Source organism: Diprion similis, chromosome 12 (assembly GCF_021155765.1).
Source record: "Diprion similis isolate iyDipSimi1 chromosome 12, iyDipSimi1.1, whole genome shotgun sequence".
NCBI lineage: Eukaryota > Metazoa > Arthropoda > Insecta > Hymenoptera > Diprionidae > Diprion > Diprion similis.
Genome location: NC_060116.1, coordinates 10991712 through 11007514, shown reverse-complemented (window position 1 = coordinate 11007514; position 15803 = coordinate 10991712). Strand labels below are relative to the sequence as shown.

General features: G+C 38.3%; 1 long non-coding RNA gene across 1 annotated transcript; it reads left to right on the top strand.

Moving 5' to 3' along the window:
* The first annotated feature begins 230 nt into the window (after positions 1–230).
* On the top strand, positions 231–15488 carry LOC124413382. Its single transcript, XR_006929862.1, has 3 exons — positions 231–1925; positions 7935–7937; positions 15477–15488. It is a non-coding gene; the product is annotated as an uncharacterized LOC124413382 (long non-coding RNA).
* The last annotated feature ends 315 nt before the right edge of the window (positions 15489–15803 follow it).

Sequence of the window (15803 nt, the reverse complement as noted above, 5' to 3'; positions counted from 1 at the left end):
ATTTTCAAATTATTACCGATCACTGATATTTATTGAACAATTGACATTATATCTGTACATATACACGATACGTGTACATTATTAAAAACGACCTTTCATTGAGCAGTTCGCAGATTTGCAAAATTTCTCGAATCATCCGGTAATAATTATAATATAAATAATACATTTACATTTTTTTTTTTTTTCTTCTTATTTTCATGTCACTTGTTATATCATACGGTATAAACTTATGTCGTAGTTTAACGATTGCGAATAAGTTTAGATAACATTCAATAGTTGAATATTGGTAAATTCATGGAAATTCGATTTATCATGACCACAAAATTGGTTTTTGATTCTAAAATTATTCGTTTCTCGGAAAAAATGATACGTATGCATGTATTTATTCGTAAATTTACGAACTGAGCGCTCTTTGTTGGTACCGCGTGTGACTCTGTGATACCGTAAGCTAAGATAGAATTATTTTGCAACGATTTAAAAAAATCCAAAATTAGAATAGCTACTTCATAGGGCATTGCAGTGTCCGAGCTTGACATATTTATGATACGAATGGCCGGAGTGGCACTGTCCAAAGATATTCGATATTTATTGAGTCGTATTTGTGGGGATAACAAAATTTTTCTCAACATTTAGCTATAAAGCATGTTTCTAAAAATTATAAAGTTCAAAATTATCCGTGCTTGAACCGTTGATTTTGTCTTTTTCGAAATCGTTGCCAGAATTTGGCGTAAGCAGTTATATAAACCAGCTATTCTGATGTACCTATAATAAAGATAAATCTCGCGGTAAATTTCGAAGAATTTTGATACACGGATTACCTGCAACTCGTTTTCAAACGAATTGAAAATTTCGCATTGTATCAAAGAATCTTCAATAGTTACCGCTTACCGTAAGACTGCTTAAAAATTACCGATGGAGTGTTATATGACGTATGGTGCTGGGCTAAGTCCGGTCAGCAAATTTTGTTTTGAAATTGTTTTCTTACGCGAATACATTTCTAACAAAATTTGCTACGAATTTCTTAGCCCATTGAATTGAACTGATCATGCGGTGTTACTAGAGTTAAGAATTTGTCGAGATATGATCTATATATTTATTCTTCAGAAACGATTCTTTATTTTCTGTTTTTTGTTCATTTCGTTCTCTATTCTATATATATATCCTTACAATGGGACATTTTGAGCTGATTTTAAACACACGGTTGAGGGGGAAAACGTTTTTCGAGGCAGCAGCTTTCAGATCATCCGTACGATCTTTAACGATCGATTCAAATCTTCTATAAACTGACTCATTTCAAATACTGCCGAATTTACTACATGCATGATAAATTGATTTTTCTTTACGTCTTTCTAAATGTACTGCCATTCAATTATTTACATTCACACTAATGTGTGTGTTTTTTTCGCGCACCCTCGTTCCCATCAGCAGGTAAACGACGTTTCCTCCTCGACCGTAACGGACTATTATCACTGCCAAAATCCCACGAAACTGCGTCAAAGATTTGAAAAAAAAGCTCTCCTAAAAGTGGGAATAAAATTTTCAAATTTTCACGGCCTCTACTTGATAGGTATTTATTTTTTGACATAGACTCTAACTTTAGTAATTGATAGGCTTGTGTACTTCTCACTTATTAACGATGCCCATATACCACAGCTCAACGTGAGTAGTAAATCGTAGTGATAGTAAAGATAAATTTAAAATTAATTGAATCGATTCGGAGTAAAAAATTCTAAAAACTTTCACGTAGAAAATATCAATCTAGATTAAAACAACACAGCTGGACCAAGGGCTGTTTAAACGTGGCTCGGGTAATGTGAGATTGTACAAGCATACATTCCAGACATATTGTATAGCTATATTGTATACATGTCGATATAAAAATAACCCGTTAGCGTTTGATAAGAAATTCGCAGAAAACAGTAGAGGTATACATTGATAAATGAATGATAATATATATATATATCGAAAGTTTCGAATGCTTACAATAGACATTGGTTTATCATATATATTATTATGTATTGCAATTTTTATGTCATGTTCAATAAAGAAAATTTAAATTAACTCGACCACTCTGTTTCTATATTTAGTATTCGTATACTTTCTCAGAATTATTTATTTTACTAATCAATTGATATACGACTTGTCATTTCAAGAATGGAATTTAATCGAAAAGTATTTACAATTTCAACCGATATTACATAAATTCGAAATTCCCAGAGAATTTTACGCCGCTGAGCTGCAACTTGACATCCTGACTCTGCAACAATGATGTCTGAGCTGATGAACAGAACAGCAGAATAAAACTTTGTCAAATTAATGTGTGAATGAGAAGAAGAAGGAATCAGTCGCAGTGGATGACTCGAACCTACTTCGTAAGTCCATTTAACAATCAGTGTAATTAAAATCTCATTCCAATCCCAGTTGACGTGCAATTAAGTTACGTGCGTGTGCGCGAAAGTAGGACATGTGATGCTTGGAATCGCGGCTTCTTCCGTATACATACGATTAGATTCGTTACGCTGCAGCCATAAGCTGAACCTGTACATATACGTAAATTTTTTCTGATGCATGTTAACCGTACTAATTAGCATGTCTGTAACCAGCAAACTCTAAACGAATGTTCAATATACTTAGATTATCTTTGGCTTTATACAGCTACAGTCCGCATGATTCTAGTGAATTAAATTTCTTAACTAGTCTGTATAAAGATACTTCCGGTAAGATTGAAAATTAATCGTACGAAAGCGTGGCCGAAAATTTTGACAGTCATTATACGGAAATTTGGATATCAAGAACGCTTTGTCCTTCGCAACGATAGAAATGCTGATAGATTTCCTCGTTGCTCACAATCAGTCATACTTCGTTGTTTCATTAGCAGTCCGGAAATTTGGTTTCAATGTCAAATTGTGGTGTGAGGAAAAAAAAAACAAGAAAAACAAAAAAAAAAAAAAACTGCGACAAAGAAGTGTTCCTTTTTTTCATCGGAATGGCAACGCGAATCGCTAAGCGGAAGATCACATGATCTTTTTATCGTCCGGAGTTATCGGACATTAGTAAATGAGGTGTAGATTAGAATCAAATAACTTATAAAGCGTTGGCTCATCATTTACCGTGAGTAAGCTAAGACCGTAGGAATCATCAATGTAATCCATTTATCGCTCGAGATATCGTTACAGATACGAGATACACGGAAAAAACACTTGCTGGCCCAGCTGGAAAAGTGTTATAACGCGTGATAGCCGAAAGTAAAAACGTGCTGCAGCTATGTAACAAGAGTTTCGCAATGAAGTTGAATTTTGCATCCATTCGTTAATTAGCTTGCCAAATTCTGAACCCCGTTTTTTTGAAATTACGAAATCCTCGATACTGTAGCGTGAATTTTTACTGTCCCTATAACACATATAAACACGTTATATGTTTTTTGCTGGTCCAGCAAGTTTTCTGTTTGAAAAATAAGCGCATTCTGTTGTTTGTGCTCTAACACGTCTGCCTGAAATTATCTATAGAACAATTATTGTTGGTACACGTATATACCGACATGTAAATATTTTCATACGGTACTCATCGATCGAGTGATTCATGCAGGTAAAAAAAAAAAATGATTCGCTACCGGAGTGAAAATTCTTGCTTCTTATACATTAACAATTCTTTCGCTCTGATGAGTACACGCTGACAAATTAAACGTGCAGCTGGCATAGCTAATTGTTTTTATTTTTTTTTTTCTCACAAAGTTACTCACGAAACTTCTCTTTTACCCAATTTTTCGTAACAATTATATAATTCCTTCCATAATTTAATAGTACATTTCTTTGTCTGGTGATAAATTTTGCAGATTCTGCTGCGATGGCGAACCTTAATAAACTAAGAGATAGTCACACCGCGTTGAAATAAAAAATATCAAATTACCATCGCTTTCACAAAGTCAGCTACCATATCAGTTCTCATTTCGATTTTCCACGAAGGACTATTATTCGCTCGGCAATTGACATTGATCAATATCCAAATATACCTATAAGTACCCAGATTCGCGAAAATCAATCAAAATCACTCTGTCTAACACTAAATCGAAAATCCACTCCGTATTCGCGTCGAATAATCTACTTTGATACTTTTTTACCCGTATGTAAGTGGGTCGAATCAAATCGATCAACTGCGATAATACCCGAGCTGCTGATACTTTCGCGATGATAGCTTAATTTCGTCGCTTTTATTGCAAAAGCACGTGTAGCAACACCGGCACACCTGACCGGATGGATGCATTACCAGACAAATCCACGTCGAGTTACGCCTATGCATTTCGCTAGTGGAAATTTCCACTGCGAGAGTGCTGCGTGTGTCACCCGCTGAGTTATATTAACGCGAAACGTACACTTCGCTAAATATAGTTATACACACGGCTGTTACGAATCGTGGGCGTTATGCTGTTGTAAAAAAAATGATAACAAAGTTGGTCAAAAAAAGAATGAAACAAATGGAAGTCAGCAACTACATTCCCAGCATGAAACCCACCCCTCTACAGAGTCTTACAACTCCAAGACCACATACATCTAAGCTCCATAGTTACCGAACGGAAGATCGATCGCCACACACGATCCGATTGTTTGTAAACAAACATATAGAGTAGTTGCCTGTTGTAACCCCGGAAGAAGGAACTGAAACGAGCTTCAAATTGTGCCAGTTGCCCGAGCAAGACGGACGGTTTTGGACGTTTGGTCATCATCTATGTACCTGTGGATGGTCAGAGAAGCCGAGAGATTTCGGATGGAACACGGAACAAAGTGTGTGTTAGTACATAGTATGTAGTGTGTGTAGTTAGTGTACGTTCACATTGTACCTTCGACAAGACTCTGTAGTGTCAGTGTGCGTCTAGGGTACCGTCTACTGCATTGGTTCGACGATGAGTATCAACTGCGGAGTAGGCAGGAGGTACGTATAACTACCCAATAGCTAATTATATCCATACATTCCAATTGCCCCAATCACAGCAGACGTTGAACACAAGGAAAGTGTGCTGAACGAGTGAGCTGTTGTTAGAAGGGGTAATTAAGTGAGTATTGGGCTCACCGTCGTCGTCCTCGTCGTTTCGTCATTCATTCGTTCTATTGTCGCCCCCTCTTCGCCGTCCTTAGAATACACTTGAACGTTTTACACACAGAATACGTCCTACGCAGTTGCATTGCAGCAGCAAGACATGGTATTCCGTGGATTATTTTTCTTTTCTGTTTTCTTTCTTATTCTCTCCTCAATACCTGTTGCTCGCATGCTTGTTCCGCGAGGTACATACATACACGGTCTGCAGGTATAGTAGAAGCAACAATTTACTCCGCAGTCAGCTGAGAGAACTATCGCAGATCGGTGGATATTTTTCGTAAAATCTTCACGATCTTAACGTTCGCCAAGTCAACATGTCAATGTCGATGATCTAGGCGACTAACGACGGTGCAGGACAGACGCGCCGCTATCTTTGGTCCACCTAATTATTCGCCCGTTGGTGAGTGAGGAGATGGATCATCTAGAATTCTAGTCGTCGGAACGTAGTCGAATTTTTCCTAGACCTTCTCGGTTGTTCGGAATATTATACGTCATCGCCGCGAACCTGCGTCAATTTTTATTGAATATTCATGAAGACAGTCGGATAAGCGAAACCATTTGGACTGAGGCATATTTTCTAAAGCATTACCGTACAGGTACAAAAATCGCGCACCTAAAAAAGTTTCTTCTCTATATCTTGGAGATACAAAACGGGGGGAGGAGGGGGGGGGGGGGCTGAATGGGGTACACTTAAAATTGAATAAAAAAATTTTGTTTTACAAAATGTTCTTTGAAGTAGTCAAAAATGATTTCTAGAAATATTATTGAGCATTATTTTGAATTTTTTCCCTGATATTTGAATATCATTTTTATTTTCTTTGGTTGAAATTAAAATTTAGCGAAAACTAAGTATTTCCTTAAGTACCCCGTTTTGCTCCCGCCCTCCTCTTCTCCTCTACAGACTATATCTGGTGATTTGTTTAAATCATCGATAGCGGGGAAACCTGGAAGTCAGGGAAATGTTCCAAATCGAAATTTATAACTCAATGGCAGACAATCAAGTTTACAATTACTTACTGGCGAAATCTAGTGCTATGTGAAGCTGATCGTAGTAGAACTGGATTTCAGGGTACCACTCGTTCAAATCGCATTTACTCGCAAAACAATCGTTACGGGGATACAAAGCGTTATTATAACACAATACCTCTTGATTGGTCTCGAATCACTTGTTCTTACCGTCGCAGCTAATCATCTCTGACGTCGTGATAATTAATACGGCGACTGCTTATTAGACATTTAAAGACGCTGGAGTTTTAATTTAGGTCAATTAATGGATCGGTTCTCACGATCAACAGCCCGCAGAGTGGTTAAATACCTCGCTGAATATCTACGTTTTCTGCAATTCTTTAGGTATGTACAAATATTAAAATGAAATATGCTACAAAAACATTTCTAAGAATGATGAACTACGTATAGGCTATAAGTGACTCCCTTGAATGTTGAGTCAACCGTTATCTTGATGCCTTGTTTGAAAATCAGACAGCAGTATAGAAGTGTCTCGTAAATCAGTGATGAATTTTGAAACATAGAATGTGTAAAAAGTTGACCCGATTCTTTATTTCTGTACGAAAGAAGCTTCCAAAATTCAGCTTTAACTATTCAGAGAAAAGTATGAAACAAAAATTCGTTACACGAGAGGCAACAACAGCATCGGTGAGTGTAGATTACCGATTAGTACATCGATATATATTTATGCCCGTATTTGTCATCCTAGAGTGACGCACGAACTGCAGGAATTGTATCGATACGATTTTTTTTTTTTTTTGGTTATAAAATAAAAGCGACCAACAAAACTGCGTCTCCCAGTTTCGAGATGTTAGAAAATTCTAAACCAGAGCTGTAGGCAATGACTTGTCGCTGGCTAAAAATTGTTTCCTTCTTTTTCTTTCTTTAAGGAAATATTATAGGTGCATAAAAAAATTCGGTAAACTTCGAATGTAGCAGTCTCGATTTATTCTAAAATTAAACACCCTAGAGAATTGATAAATTCAAGGTGAAACGTGACATATCGTTGGCCTGGCACAATCATCATCATTCTGCAATTTTCTCGCCGATTGTGGAGCAAGTGTTCGCCACTCGATTCATGCAGCAACAGAATAAAGTCATGTTTGAATTGAATCCATGCACTTGATTGTCACTTAGCAAGTATAGCGCATATATATACATATATATACATAATATATACTCGCTCAACTGTGATCGTATCGTACCTAATTCCGGTTTTAAAACTATAACCGGCGTCCCAGCTGTGCCTACAATTACGGCGACGACGACTTGTAAACGAGGCCGATTTGCGGAGCGCTGAAATCGAGTTCTCGCCGGTTACTATTTGGGATTGAATCAACTCGTGTAATCAGCACCGCGTCCAGTGACAGTCGCGCATATTGTCAGGCCCGAGATAGGCGAATTCCGCGGCGTCACGACGACGGGATTGAGCCGGAGATAAGCTGTTGAAAAGAGAGGAAAAAGTGAATCATCCCGCGTTTATTATAATATATGTATATATATATATAATTATACATGTATTTCACAAGTTCGTGAAATATCACTTCATCGAAATTGACGAAAAATTTTGTGATTTGGTATTCCCAGAACGGAAACACTTGTAAAGGAGCGATACTTTGTGCACGCACAAGTATATGCGTTGCAAACGGTTTATTATTGGAAATTATCTGTTATGTAACGAACACGAGTGCCTTTAAATAGTTTATTTTTTTCACCGGTGCTATTATTGGGTTGACAATGTTTACAGTGTCATAACGAAAGTCAGAAACTCTCATCTGCTTTTTCCCTCCCGTCGCTCATCCAACGAACAACGTAATTTGTTGTCGCGATATTCATAGCGTGTCTCGAAGACCGGGTTCCACACGATATGTCTCGGCCTTAAAATTAGCGAATTTTCGTTCAGTCCTCATTGCCAAGAACTTTTTCTATTTCCGATTGAACTTGACTTGAAGGCTCTGTTTTTCAAAATTTATTAGCTGTAACGGAACGCTACCTGCACCACGTTCTGAATCGAATTTTGCTATGAAAATAAGGATTTGTAACATTGTTATATAAGGACGTTTGGATATCAACTTTCAGGCTCGCTTCACGTTCGCTTTACACCATGAACAATATTAAATAGCAGGAAGTCTGCGGATAAGCAGGAAGCCAGAAAAAGAAAAAGAAAATATAGTTTGTCACAGGAAAAAACCGCACTACGGTATCGCCTTTCACATTCAAAGATTATTTATGCGTATGTATAACAGCTTGACTTTATCGCCTGGTGAAAAAAATTATCCTTCAAATATTTTAGAGAGCTGTATGTATGGAGGAAAAATTTATTGAACACCGTGTCATAATACTAGCGCGAAATAGATACTTGAATTTATCGTTCTTATCGACACGTCAGAAATTGTAGCTACATGACGTGTATAAACTTGAATTCACCCATACCGATTCGATTTATACAATATGTCGTTGATCTAACCATCAGAATATACTTATATCTGTAGTTGCTCCGCGCTAATTTCATCTAAGAAACTACGAAAATATGTCAGCTACGTCACACATAATAATCCTTTGAAGTTGCACGTTGCGCAAGTGACGTAGGTATATATGTACAAACAAACTCATATTAACGAACTCGAAAACGAGTGTAGATTTACCGATTTCATAAGCAAGTTGTAAACTCTTTTCAAGTTTACACTTCACCTATCACGAATAATCGTGGTTGTTAGAGTACAACGAGTAATTTGTACATAATCTAATTAAGCGATGAGTCTTGCCGCTTCGCTTGCACGTGCGCCACGTGGATACGCGATAATTACGTGCCGATAATACGGGCATGAATAGAAGAAAAAAGTAAATTGATTATTTATTTTACGATCTGTTGTGCATACTGCAAAATTTCAAAGACTCGTTAAAGATAAACTCAGCTTGCGGTACGAGTCGTATCTCGAAAGTTCTCGCGAGAAATGTTTCACTTTTAATAAAATCACTCGTTGAATAAAAATTTTTGCTCACGGATTTTTTCCCTTAATTATTCAAAATTTGACTCTCTCTGTCTGCTTGCTGTTAGTGATAAAAATTTCGTAAATGATATGTTCGCAGGGTTTAGTCTATAGTTAACAAAATCGTGATTACATTCGAAAAGGCAAATTTTTTTTAGCAGAAAAACAACTATGGCGAATGCGGTTAAAATCACTCCACGATTTTTCGATTACGTTTACGACGTACGCACTTGCGCCACACACACGCACACTATTAACGTCAATTGCTAATGCTATTCATAGAAATAATTCGATACCAGTACAATATCGTCACGTGAATTTTTTCAACGTGCAGTAGTGTGTAAGGCGAATCGCAATGCCCCGGGGTTTTATTTTTAAACGATTGCAATGCGTAGAAGCTGGAAACCACAGCCGACAAAGTGCGTTGCTGTAGCAGTGACGGAAATCTTATCCGCGGTTATACTTCGGCGCATCGAGTTAAGATCTCCGGTCTACTGTGTCGACCTAAACCTATCCACGTATACATGTCACTATCAACGCTATCTTATTACCCATTCACCATTATCAGCCATTCGATATGTGTTGTTATAATGTATCCTCGTGACATGCCGGTAACTGGTAACTAATATTTTCCAGAAACTTCCGAAGACAAATTTTAGTTGATATATAATATTAATAAATTGCTAAGAGCATCTACATTCAGTTCCATTTGATCTCGCGGAGCGATAATTAGTCTGAGTGAGCCGAGACGAGTGATATTGAGCAACGTATTTCTGCAAAGAAATTTGGCACGACTTAACGTCGCCGTTGCTGGTCGGTGAAAATCGTCACCGTCGTACCTCAAGTGCAGTCATTGTAACTTGCATTACAATTCGCAGAGCCAATTGTGTACAAATATCGGTATTGTGCGCCACCCTTATGCCCCCAATTATGTCACCATGCTGGAGTTAGTAACGTCGACGTAACGGAACATCGTTGATCAAGTCGTTGTACAATTTTTCCAATGACTATCAAGGGTGGGAATTTCAAAATATGAACATGTTTTCTCTGCTATGATGAGCTAGCTGAACCTCAGACAACCCTAAGGGTGCAAAAAACAATTTTCCGAAACGTCGTTCATCGTGAAAAAAACGCTGTAAACTTCAACCTCATCAATTATCAACATTCCGCCAATCGGAGCTTCTTCGTTCCCTTTCAAACGGCGAAATCATCGGGTTGCCATCGATGGACATATACGTATACCCACAGCACATGCCATGTTCCCCGAGTCTGGCGCCTGGTATGACGACACGTCTCGACACCCACGCGAAAATTCTAAACCACGGCGTTGACTGAGGGGCAGAACAGCGGAAGAGGATGGATGCCAAGCCGAAAAATAATGCGTACGAGCCGAATTCGCTCGTCTACGGTGTATAGTCAGAGGCCATATTAACACCTCCGTCTCTGCATTAACCACCCCCACCCCCTCACGTGTGCGTTTATTTAGCCGGCAGGCAAGGGCGAGGCTTGCAGACTTATCGCTCTGGCCTCGAACAGTCCCCATGGATCACGCGCTTTCATGGATCTTCGCTCCCGATCGAGGGCACCTTCTTACCGTCTTACACGCTAGCTCAACCCTACCAATGTCGACACTTAATCAGAGCTGATTTATCTTACCGTCCATGGTCTTGAGACGTCGCGTCGCTGCGATGGACGATCCCTTCGGCATTCTTACCGAAGCTGGTCCGTTTGAATTGCCGGAGGAAATTGATCCAGCACTGAATATACATTGTACCTACTTGTATATGTGAGAGCAGATGTATCTCCAAAACTAGCCTGCATGTGCTAGTCATAGCGAGTTATTTTCGATGTACCTAATGAAAATTTGCGGGGGCGAGTATCTTGACGGAAATCGTGGGTTGATGCTGCTTTCCTCGTGCGAGGGGAGAAAAATTTCACGCGTTTAGATCAGCAGTCAATATTCCTCCGCATCTGCCCAAGGCTTGCAAAATTACCTCTAATGTGGTTTTTTCTGGTATGTTGCTGATTCTGCAGGTTGCGGTATAGTTCCCCTTGAGATCCCGCAACAGAGTTGTGCAAAAATGGCTGAGCTTAGTGCGGATCTTACTAATCGGCGAGGAATGGTATTCTGACAGGCATGGCTTGATGCCAGGGAAGAAATAACTCGAATCGGAATAAGATATCACTAAAATAAGTTACTGAATCGTCGCGCTTACACGAGTAACTCATAACTGAAGGAATGCACTTTTGCATAGTTGAAATTTAATCGCCGTTAGTTTCTATTCCAGAAATAAACAAAATTATTTACAACGATAGCTGATACTTTGAAACCTTTCAAATTTAATTTGCACTTATTTAAATTTAACTTTCTTGATGTATTTCACAATGCGTTAATTAAAAGCGAAATTAACTCGAAGCCTTACGGTTTTCTTTCCGTCATCAAATTCTCGGATGTACTGATTGACTGGTGACGTATAAGTGCGAAGGCCGTTCATATTAATTGTCTTGCAAGTACGTGTATGTATAATAGAATCGAGACGTGCGATTGTGCGGAACACTGACGTCACTGTCGCATCGCGAATTATAACCGGGGTTTTTATTTTACGATCGGCAATTCCGAGCTCAGCGAATTAAGTCGTATAAATAAAGTGCGATCCTGGTGTGTAGATATATAGATATAAATTCCAAACTTTCATCTTTCTCACCGTCACGTGCGTCAATCCGTGCGAATATAATTTCCCACGCCGATAACACCAACGAATGACATACCATTTTGCAAAAATAGTAGGTATTACTCAAAACCCACGACCAATATGCTTTTCAGCAATGCCTCCGAGCTTTATTCGACCGCGTGAATATCTGGCTCTGATATAAATAAAACCTTTTATTACTTGCAGAAAACCTTATGCTATTTATTCGTACCTGAGTGAAATTAATCAAGGTGCGAGTGAGCTAAGCCAGTATAAGTATGTAAAAGCACAGATATAGTAATGACGGCTTGAATAACTATCGGAAGTTTTATGATCATGGGACGGGGAGGTCAGGGTGTGCTATTTTTCTCTTTACGGTTCTATAATTGTACTTCGTACAATAATAATATTGATAGAAACATATTATACCTAAGGCAAACTCCGAGGAGTTACGCAAACTCGTATCATGTACTCGGTGCGATAAGACAAGTTTCCTCATCAACACCATTTTTCTAGGTCACATGAGGGTGTAGAAAAAAAAAAAAAAAATTAAAAAAAGAAAAAAAAAATACACACACAAACGTTCGGCGTCAGACATATCGCGATTACGAAATTAGGTATCGCCAGAATTCATCACTTTATCTTTACACAGTTCTAGTAAGTTAGACCAAACAATAAAAGCCCGTAAACTCCTTGCGGCTAGCTGCAGCAGTACGGATTTAAATTGCCCGGGAGAAAAAGTTTTGCGATTTTTCAATCGGTCGGAGGTTGCGAATTTATTTTCAGGAATAGCCTAGTGAAATGTTATACTTCGCAGCTGGCGCGATCCGTAACTTTCACTATTGTGCGATTTGAAATTTTGGCTGCCGCGCGTCGCCTGCTCTCAATGCGAATATATGTTTCGCAATTTTTTCATCGCAACATAATCTACTGTAGAGTACAAAAATGTATTTCAATCGGTCAACGGCTTTTATAGGAGCTATCAGATAACATTGAAAATCAGTGAAATCTATACTTTCGTTACTGCATATACCGCATGAGTTTTGCCTAATTATTTATACAAACTTAACTTCGTTAAAGGGAGGGGGGGTACAGCTTGGACAGTCTAAAATCATACCTATTTTTACGATTTTTTCTTGTTAAAAACCCAAATATTGAACAAAAAAACAAAAAAAATTCGAATATGTACGATTATTAACAAGCAAATGTATTGTTTGACGATAAAATTGCTAAAAAAAATTTTAGAGAAAAACATTAGGATTTATATTCAAAAATCTAGCAACGAGATCGAATCAATAAAAGTTTTAAAGATTGTGTCAGAATTTCAAGACAATCGGATAAAAATTGACCGAGGAATTTCCGCCCCCGGATTGAAAATGCGGTCGTTCGCTATATGTATGCGCCATACCGCCATTTTGTGATTGATTTCAATGAAATATTTCTAAAATGTTCTTGAAACTATGAATAATAAAGCCTTCAAATCAAACTGCTCTAAGTATTTTCATTGTCTTTCAAAAAAAAAATAAGTACTTATGATTTTAAACCGTCTAAGCTGTGTACCCCCCTTAAGCGAAATTTCCGCTGCGTTCCTAACTGTAAGTCGTATTATGCTTAAAATATGAGCAGCCTTGACCTTTTTGTTATAATTTTTGGCAAAGCTGATGCATAGTTACGAAGCTATAAAAGTGCAGGTTTAATTAAGATTGACAAGAGTAAAATTATCGCGTTACGGTTTAATTGCTATATCTATACACGAACGAAGTTTTCATGTATCGATTTAGCGAAATTAATCTTGGTGAGTGTGCAATTCTGTATTTGCAATTCTTTCACGAGGGATGCGTAACGCCATTCCTATCTCACACAACTATTTATAGGCGATAACGTGAAAATTCAGGCGTCTGTGTTAACAAGTTCTAAAGCAAGTTGCTGCGTAGCTGCTGGCGATAATCTAACCTTTGGTCAAAGATCTCTTTACGTTTCACCTCGCGTCCAACTTCTGGCGAATATGCGCGTTAAGTAACCCGATACACGCGTTAATGAAATATCAATACCACCGCGTGTCGTCCATCGTAACGGAACACCTGTTAATCAGCGTGACGCTGATGGAAAGAATCTAAGTGAAGGAGGGAAAAAAAAATCATTTCCTCCCACGTATATCTGCTCGAATCCATTTATGGTGACGCACCTACAATCGATGTATCAAATACCTCCCATGCAAAAGCCACAAATGAAAAGTTACCAGCATATTGCTGTTCGTAACTCAATTCTTACCTCGAATGATTCTTTGTCCGTCTCTGTAGACTGCGAATTCCTTTTTTTCTTCTTTCGTTTTTTATTCTCTCTTTTCAAGAACAAGAACCGCACGTTCTACCGAGAATTATTACTGCGCGATGGAAAAATTTCTGCATACCGATTTAATTCAAGCCAGATCTCGAAGCATTGCTCATGCATTGCCTTAATTAGTAAAACGAGGATATAGTGAACTTGCAACAAATCACTTCAAGTATATATCGTACTTCAAGTCATTTATATCCAAGTCACGATGGTGATAATGATTATAATAACTGAATTTCAAAACAATCTCTGGTTACCGGGATTATTTACTATTTCAAAGCGTTTTGTTAGTTTTAAAATAGCGGGAAACCGATGTTCGGTCATGGCGATAATTCGGCTAATTTGTAAACCTTCGAACATCATTCACACCCGGTTTAGGCGAATCTGTTAACTCAGATGCTGCCTTAGTTTGGCGAACAGCATCGTCCTCGGTATCCTATGAAGTTCGTTGCATTACGAAACCGGTTGTATAGATAGCTCAGGAATAACAGCATTCTTGAATCCTTGAACAGGCTAATGTTAACTCGAGCGCAGTCTGCGAATTAATCCCAGCTGTATAATACAAGTATAAGGATTGTACTGGAATTTGGAAATTGGAAGAGTAATCTGGAAATTTAAAATACGGTTAAAACGAATCATTTATATCGATCCTAGTTTCCCCTGCATATCATATTATACAGTCAGCTGGTCAGCATGGGAAGACGATTGTTGTACTGCGGATAAGAGTGCACTTATTTTCGTCTCATCGAATGCTGACCAATCTGTTTTTGAGCGACGCCTCATCTTCCATGCGGCATGCCTGAAATGAACTCTGATCGATTTATCAAGTTTTATGCATTTGGTTGACTTGAATTATAATTGCGCATAATTCGATGCAGAGATGTTCGACTTATTTTAGTTCTCGAACAACAATGAACGAGCATATAAATGGACGTTTGCAGTATAATGCGTCTGGGAATTCAGAGTGACATGTATAATATGTTACTTTTAAGCAGTTATAGGCTAGCACACGTCAAATCCACCTGCAAGCGTCAGTTTCGTAATCACCAAAGGCAACCGTATAACGTCCCGTGATTCTTGAGAACGGTAACCCCGTGCTTCAGGCAATGAATGTACTGCTGTTAACTTTCAAACAACATACTAAAACCTTCGTTTCATCATTACCAACGCCATTCATTAATTGCCCATGTTTAATTATCGTTGCGAAGATTTTTTGTTCTCGCATTTGTCCCAAAGAGAATCGTCATTTCCCATGATGAAAAGCGGATAATGAGGCGAAGTCAAAAGAGGAAATGTATAAATGGTAAGCCGGGTGAAAAATTAAGCACGATGATTCATTGACCACATTCTTTTTTTTACAAAGAAGCGTTTAGGGAAATAAGACTTGAAATCGTGAAAGTTGAATTGACGAATCGGTGGTGCTTTTCGTCGTAATCGTCTTTGAAGCGATTGCGGAATTTGCAAAACAATCGGTGTGTGTTGAAATATTTATTTACGAGACGTAACGAAGAATCAAAGTTAGCAAAGACATGCGATGAATGCAAACACAAGTGAAAGAGAGACAGAAGAGAGGTGAAGAGGGATGGAGAGAGAGTGCAAAGTGTTCGAACTTGCGGATCGATAAAAATTCAGAAAAATTCCATTGCCTCCTGACCTACATCTTTGATACAAGATTTATTTGACTGGCACAAGG